Source organism: Rhamphochromis sp. 'chilingali' (genome assembly GCF_963969265.1).
Source record: "Rhamphochromis sp. 'chilingali' genome assembly, chromosome: 17".
Lineage (NCBI taxonomy): Eukaryota > Metazoa > Chordata > Actinopteri > Cichliformes > Cichlidae > Rhamphochromis > Rhamphochromis sp. 'chilingali'.
In genome coordinates, this window is record NC_137944.1 from 2,688,281 (window position 1) to 2,694,156 (window position 5,876).

Here is a 5,876-nt window from a genome sequence, read left to right on the forward strand (position 1 = left end):
GCTGAGACGAATCAGTTCAGGAGGTTGGCTGTGTGGCCAGCAGCGTGTTGAAGAGTGGTCCGCCTGTCCTTTGGCACCGCCATGGGTGGAGGAATTGGCTGAACCCTAGCTGTCCCCACCCTAGGAACAGGTACAGCTGCAGAGATGGGATTGGTCCTGGCTGCCCTCGCCCTAGGCACAGGGGAAGGCACAGGAGCCAGCTGGACACCACACTCAAAAAAATGAATGAGGTGGATTGTTCAGTGTATATTAATTATTTATTTTCATTTTACTTAAAATATATGTTTTTGTTAAGTTAACATATGTTTTTCTAATCAAGTCTACGTAATTGTGTCTATTATTCAACGTACATAATACTAATGTGTTACTTGATCGCATAACATTTAAGTTAAGTCAATTAGGATCGATATACCTTGTATATCCACAAGGTGGCAGTAATGCAAAAACAGTTGTAATGAAACCGCGCAGAACAAGAAGGTTTCACGGCTTGTGCCTGCTCATGCACAAGACTTCAAATTTAACTGAAAAAGGCTGTTTTGGCGCCAAGCTACTGTTTCTTTGAGAGGTAAGACCACTTTTTTCTTTGACTATGTTGTGTAGTATCTATATGTCCAGCATGGTTATATTTTGCGTTTGTCTTACAAGACATGTTATATCGTTTGCGTGTGCTTGTTTTACATTAGTTTTACTGGGTCCTGGACATGCTTATTTTGTGGACTGTGTAAGAAACATTTTTATTGTTTTTTGTTTTATTAAGGGATTAGCTACAGGGGTTCATGGGGTTATTCTTTCAAGGGGTTATTTTTCCATTTGCTTTCTTGGGATTCCTTTTCTGTAATCCGAGAGTCGGAAATATCGAATAGGATAGCAAGGATAGCATAAAGTGACATTTAAAATCCAAAAAGTCAAGGGCGAAAGCCACTGTGACACCATTGTTCTGCTCTATCAGTAATCTGTATTATGTAAAAATGGTCTGTAAATACAGCATGTTTCCTAGCGGAGTTATACATATCAATGTAGTTATAAATTACAGTTTGTGAAAGTACACACTTAATTTTTTTAATAAAATTATTCAAGACATATGAGTGGACAGACAATGGAGGTCGACAGACCTGGTGATAATTGCTTCTATAGAAAGTTAGCACATGGCAGTGTCAATCTCTTGCTTTTCTTCTGAGTAGTATTTTATTTAGTTGTAATTCAAACAATAATTTGCTTCTTGAAATTAAGTAATGAATTTCTTGTTTTACTTTATAAATCTCAGATCCTGCCTTTACCTGCTCCCTCCTATACTGATGTGGTGTATGTGGTATTGCTGAGCTTGTATGTGGTATGTGAACTGTTATAGTTTTAAAAACAAAACTGTTTTATAAGTTAAGTTTTCTTTTGTGACCCATCCCATGCCCCTGTTATTTCTTCTCCACATCTGAACCATGGTAAAGGTTGCAGTTCAAGGGCCTGAGGCATGAAATTCTTTTCAGATCAGCTGTGATCAATATTTTTTGGAACTTGATAAATAACAATAAAAGCTGTAATGGCTCCATTAGCATTTTGTGTAAATGTTTGTGTTAAAATTATAGCTTTAATGAGGTCTTACTACATTAGTTTTAGTTTGTATATGTGTACATATAGTATGTATATTTACAGTACAGTATGTTGTGTTTGTTGACATATTTTCAGGTGGAAGCAGAATATGTGAGGATTACTACTGCTGCACATGTTCCAAGGCTTTTTACACAACTTGACCAATACACTGACCAGCTCATAAAAGTCTTCAAGAAAAAAGGAGGCGTTGCAGGGAAGAAAATTAGACAAACTTTGGCCCCAGCCACACAGGTGCGTTATTCTGTTGGTAGCAAAATATTATGGCTAATAAGATCATTTTCAAATTTAAACAGCTAGTGTATGGTAGCTGCACAGTGCACTTACATTTATATTAAGCAAGACAAAGTTTGGTACTCAAAATGTTGAAAATTTAAATTACCTAAACATATGTAAAATCTGATCCCTTGATTTAGGTTAAACCAGAAGTGAATGTTTTTATGTTATGTTTTGAATGCAAAAAAGATGATGTATTAGTTTGTCTTTACCTCCATTATTGACATATATAATGTGGTGGAAACCCTGCCCAACAGGTTAACTATTCATGTCCATGTGATGATTAGTTGGTCTTGTGTACATGTCTATCTGTGCAGTGGATATGTCATTCATTTTGCGTATAATGTGAGTTTCTGTCATCCTAAAGTATATCTGTTTTCTCTTCCTGTATCTCTGCCACTCTCTACAGAAGGAAACTATTGAAAAGGGGAGGGAGTGTGTCCTCAGGGCACTACCTTTTTACCTGAATGAAGACCCAAGCATCCTCTTCAAAGAATAATTGGTTGGTAATTTTAGTTTTGTTTTTTATCTGTATTAAACCAAATTTTGAATAACTAATGTTGTTGCATGTTGTAATGTTGTTGTTGTTGTTGTAATTTGCATGGAACCTGTTTAAATGTTTTGGGAAATCTTCTTGTATACCCAAACTATTTATATTTATCGTTGAATCTGTAGTCTGAAATAGTGGCGCACTGGGGTGCATGTTCCTAATATTGTGTTTACGTCATTAAAGGGTAGCTTTGGCCCTTTTTCTTTCTTTTTTTAAAACTGGATGCCATTTTTCTATGTTTTTGTGTCTAAGCTACAGCTGTTCAGAGGGAGCTGGAACAAATTACCCTTGCTATCTTTACCATCGAAAGAGCTGATGCCAGCACTCCTCCAGCCGATGTGGGTATAACCATCTAGTGTGTCCTGCATGACCTGGAAGACCTGGCCTCTGCATGTGCACTCTTAATGGGTGGGATATATGCACTGAATCTCAGTTAACCTCAAGACTGAAAGCTTTCTTTGAAGTACTTCAGAAGCTCTTCCTTCATCTGTATGTCAGCAGACTCTTGACCAAGGTACAGTTGCTCAAGAATACACTGAATGAATAAGCCAACCTTTAATTTGGATGATGAATGTTCTGTCAGATGGACAGAAGTTTTTCGGAGGCTGAATGGGAATAAAATGGTAATTTGTAAATGACAGATAATGGGAAAATTACATTTAAGAGAAATTTAGAACATTTTGAAAAGTTTGTAAACTACTACAATTTGAGAGATTTTACTGTTGTGGGGGGGGCTAGTAAGAGACAATCAAAAGTATTGAGATTTAAAGGATTTAATTGAGAGATGATACTGCACCAGAAATGTTGAAGGGTGGTGTGTATATTAGCGTTCAAGGCATATTGTTATGAGGTGGAAATATGTTCATATTCAGTTTGTGTTACATTGTGTGCATTGTAAAGGTAATTGCAATACATACTAAAAATAAGGGTAAGTTAGGAGGTTGATCTGATATCCTCGTGTTGGTGTTGTTCCCAGATCATCATACTAAATGTTGTTCCAGGATCAACATTGCAAGTGACCAATCAGAATGTTGTGACGTCATACTTTTGCGACTTCGGGAAAAAACGGCGTAAAACAAAAAACTGTACTTAAGCTGCGTGAAACCGCCTCTGTCCGCCGATCAACTGACCCTAACCCTAACCGTAACCCTTTAGGCAAGGCAAGGCAAGGCAAGTTTATTTGTATAGCACAATTCAACAACAAGGTGATTCAAAGTGCTTTACAGAGACATTAGAAACAAGAACAAATAAAAATAATGATTTAAAATTGAATAAAACAAGCAAATAAACTAACTAACTAATTAACAAACAAACAAACAAACAAACAACAGTATATAAAATCAAAACAGATAAAATCAGAACAGTAGATAAAATCAGTAGTTAAATGTAAGTTTTGAAATTTAAGCTTAAAGTGTGGATTTGGTGCTTTATTCAAATGCAGCTGAGAACAGGTGAGTCTTCAACCTGGATTTAAATAAACTGAGTGTTTCAGCTGATCTGAGGCTTTCTGGGAGTTTGTTCCAGATATAAGGAGCATAAAAGCTGAATGCAGCTTCTCCGTGTCTGGTTCTGACTCTGGGAACTGATAAAAGACCGGATCCAGATGACCTGAGGGATCTGGAAGGTTCATACTGGGTCAGGAGGTCATTGATGTATTTTGGTCCTAAACCATTCAGAGCTTTATAGGCCAGCATCAGAACTTTAAAGTCTATCCTCTGACGGACAGGCAGCCAGTGTAAGGACCTCAGAGCTGGACTGATGTGGTCCACTTTTTTGGTCTTAGTGAGGACTCGAGCAGCAGAGTTCTGAATGAGCTGTAGTTGTCTGACTGATTTTTTAGGTAGACCTGTAAAGATGCTGTTACAGTAATCAAGCCTACTAAAGATGAATGCATGGACTAGTTTTTCCAGGTCCTGTTGAGACATCAGATCTTTTATCCTTGATATATTCTTGAGGTGATAGTAAGCTGACTTTGTTATTGTCTTAATGTGTTTTTCTAAGTTTAGGTCTGCATCCATCACTACACCCAAATTTCTCGCCTGGTTTGTGGTTTTTAGATGTATAGATTGAAGTTCTCTGGTGACCTGTAATCGTTTTTCTTTGGCGCCAAAGACTATTACCTCAGTTTTGTTTTTGTTTAGCTGGAGAAAATTGTGGCACAACCAGTCATTGATTTCCTCAATGCATTTACCAAGAGCCTGTACAGGGCCTCGGTCTCCTGGTGACATTGTGATATATATTTGTGTGTCATCTGCATAGCTGTGATAGTTTATTTTGTTGTTGTTTATAATCTGTGCCAGTGGGAGCATGTAGATGTTAAACAGAAGGGGTCCCAAGATGGAACCTTGGGGAACTCCACATGTGATACTTGTCTGCTCAGATGTGAAGTTACCTATTGATACAAAGTATTTCCTGTTTTCTAAGTATGTTTTGAACCAGTTTAGTACAGTTCCTGAAAGACCTGTCCAGTTCTCCAGTCGTTTGAGTAATATGTTGTGGTCAACTGTATCAAATGCTGCACTGAGATCCAGTAAAACTAGGACTGACATTTTTCCACTGTCTGTATTCAGACATATGTCATTAAACACTTTGGTCAGAGCAGTTTCAGTGCTGTGGTTCTGTCTAAAACCTGACTGGAAGGCATCGTAGCAATTATTCTGTTTTAAGAAGTAACTGAGCTGTTGAGAAACTGCTTTTTCAATGATCTTACTTAAAAACGGGAGATTTGAGATCGGCCTGTAGTTGTTCATTTGTGTCTTGTCAAGATTGTCCTTTTTCAGTATAGGTTTGATTACAGCAGTTTTTAGTGATTCTGGAAACACACCTGATAATAAAGAAAAGTTGACGATCTGTAACAGGTCTGACTCTAAAGTCTTTGAGACCTTTTTGAAAAAACTTGTTGGCAGGACATCTAAACAGCAGGAGGAGGAGTTCAGTTGACCTAAGATGTCCTCCAGGTCTTTGCTGTTAATAGGTTGAAACTGTTTCATGGTGTTTAAACAGTTTTTTGGTGGACACAGTACATATCCTGGATCTGCTGTTGATGTACCAATTGCTTGTCTAATTTTTTGGATTTTTTCAGTGAAGAATTTGGCAAAGTCATTGCAGGCCATGGTCGAATGAAGTTCAGCTGCCACTGACACAGGAGGGTTTGTTAGCCTGTCAACTGTAGAAAATAAGACCCGAGCATTATGGCTGTTTTTAGTGATGATGTCAGAGAAGTAGGACCTCCTTGCATTCCTCAGTTGTAAATTATAATTGTGAAGTTTCTCTTTATAAATGTCATAATGAACCTGGAGGTTTGTTTTTCTCCATCTGCGCTCAGCTTTCCTACACTCTCTTTTTTCATTTTTCACCAGTGTGGAGTTTCTCCATGGAGACTTTTTCCTTCCAGAGATAACCTTCACCTTAATGGGAGCAATAGTGTCCATTACATTTAACATGTTAG

General features: G+C 37.7%; 1 long non-coding RNA gene across 2 annotated transcripts; it reads left to right on the forward strand.

Annotated features, from left to right (window-relative positions):
• Positions 1–221: 221 nt before the first annotated feature.
• Positions 222–3,035, forward strand: LOC308385055. Of its 2 annotated transcripts, none has more exons than XR_013969450.1 (5): positions 222–565; positions 1,265–1,330; positions 1,681–1,836; positions 2,288–2,380; positions 2,681–3,033. It is a non-coding gene; the product is annotated as an uncharacterized lncRNA (long non-coding RNA). The 2 variants fall into 2 exon arrangements; XR_013969451.1 differs by lacking the exon at positions 222–565 and adding an exon at positions 572–721 and having other exon boundaries at positions 2,681–3,035.
• The last annotated feature ends 2,841 nt before the right edge of the window (positions 3,036–5,876 follow it).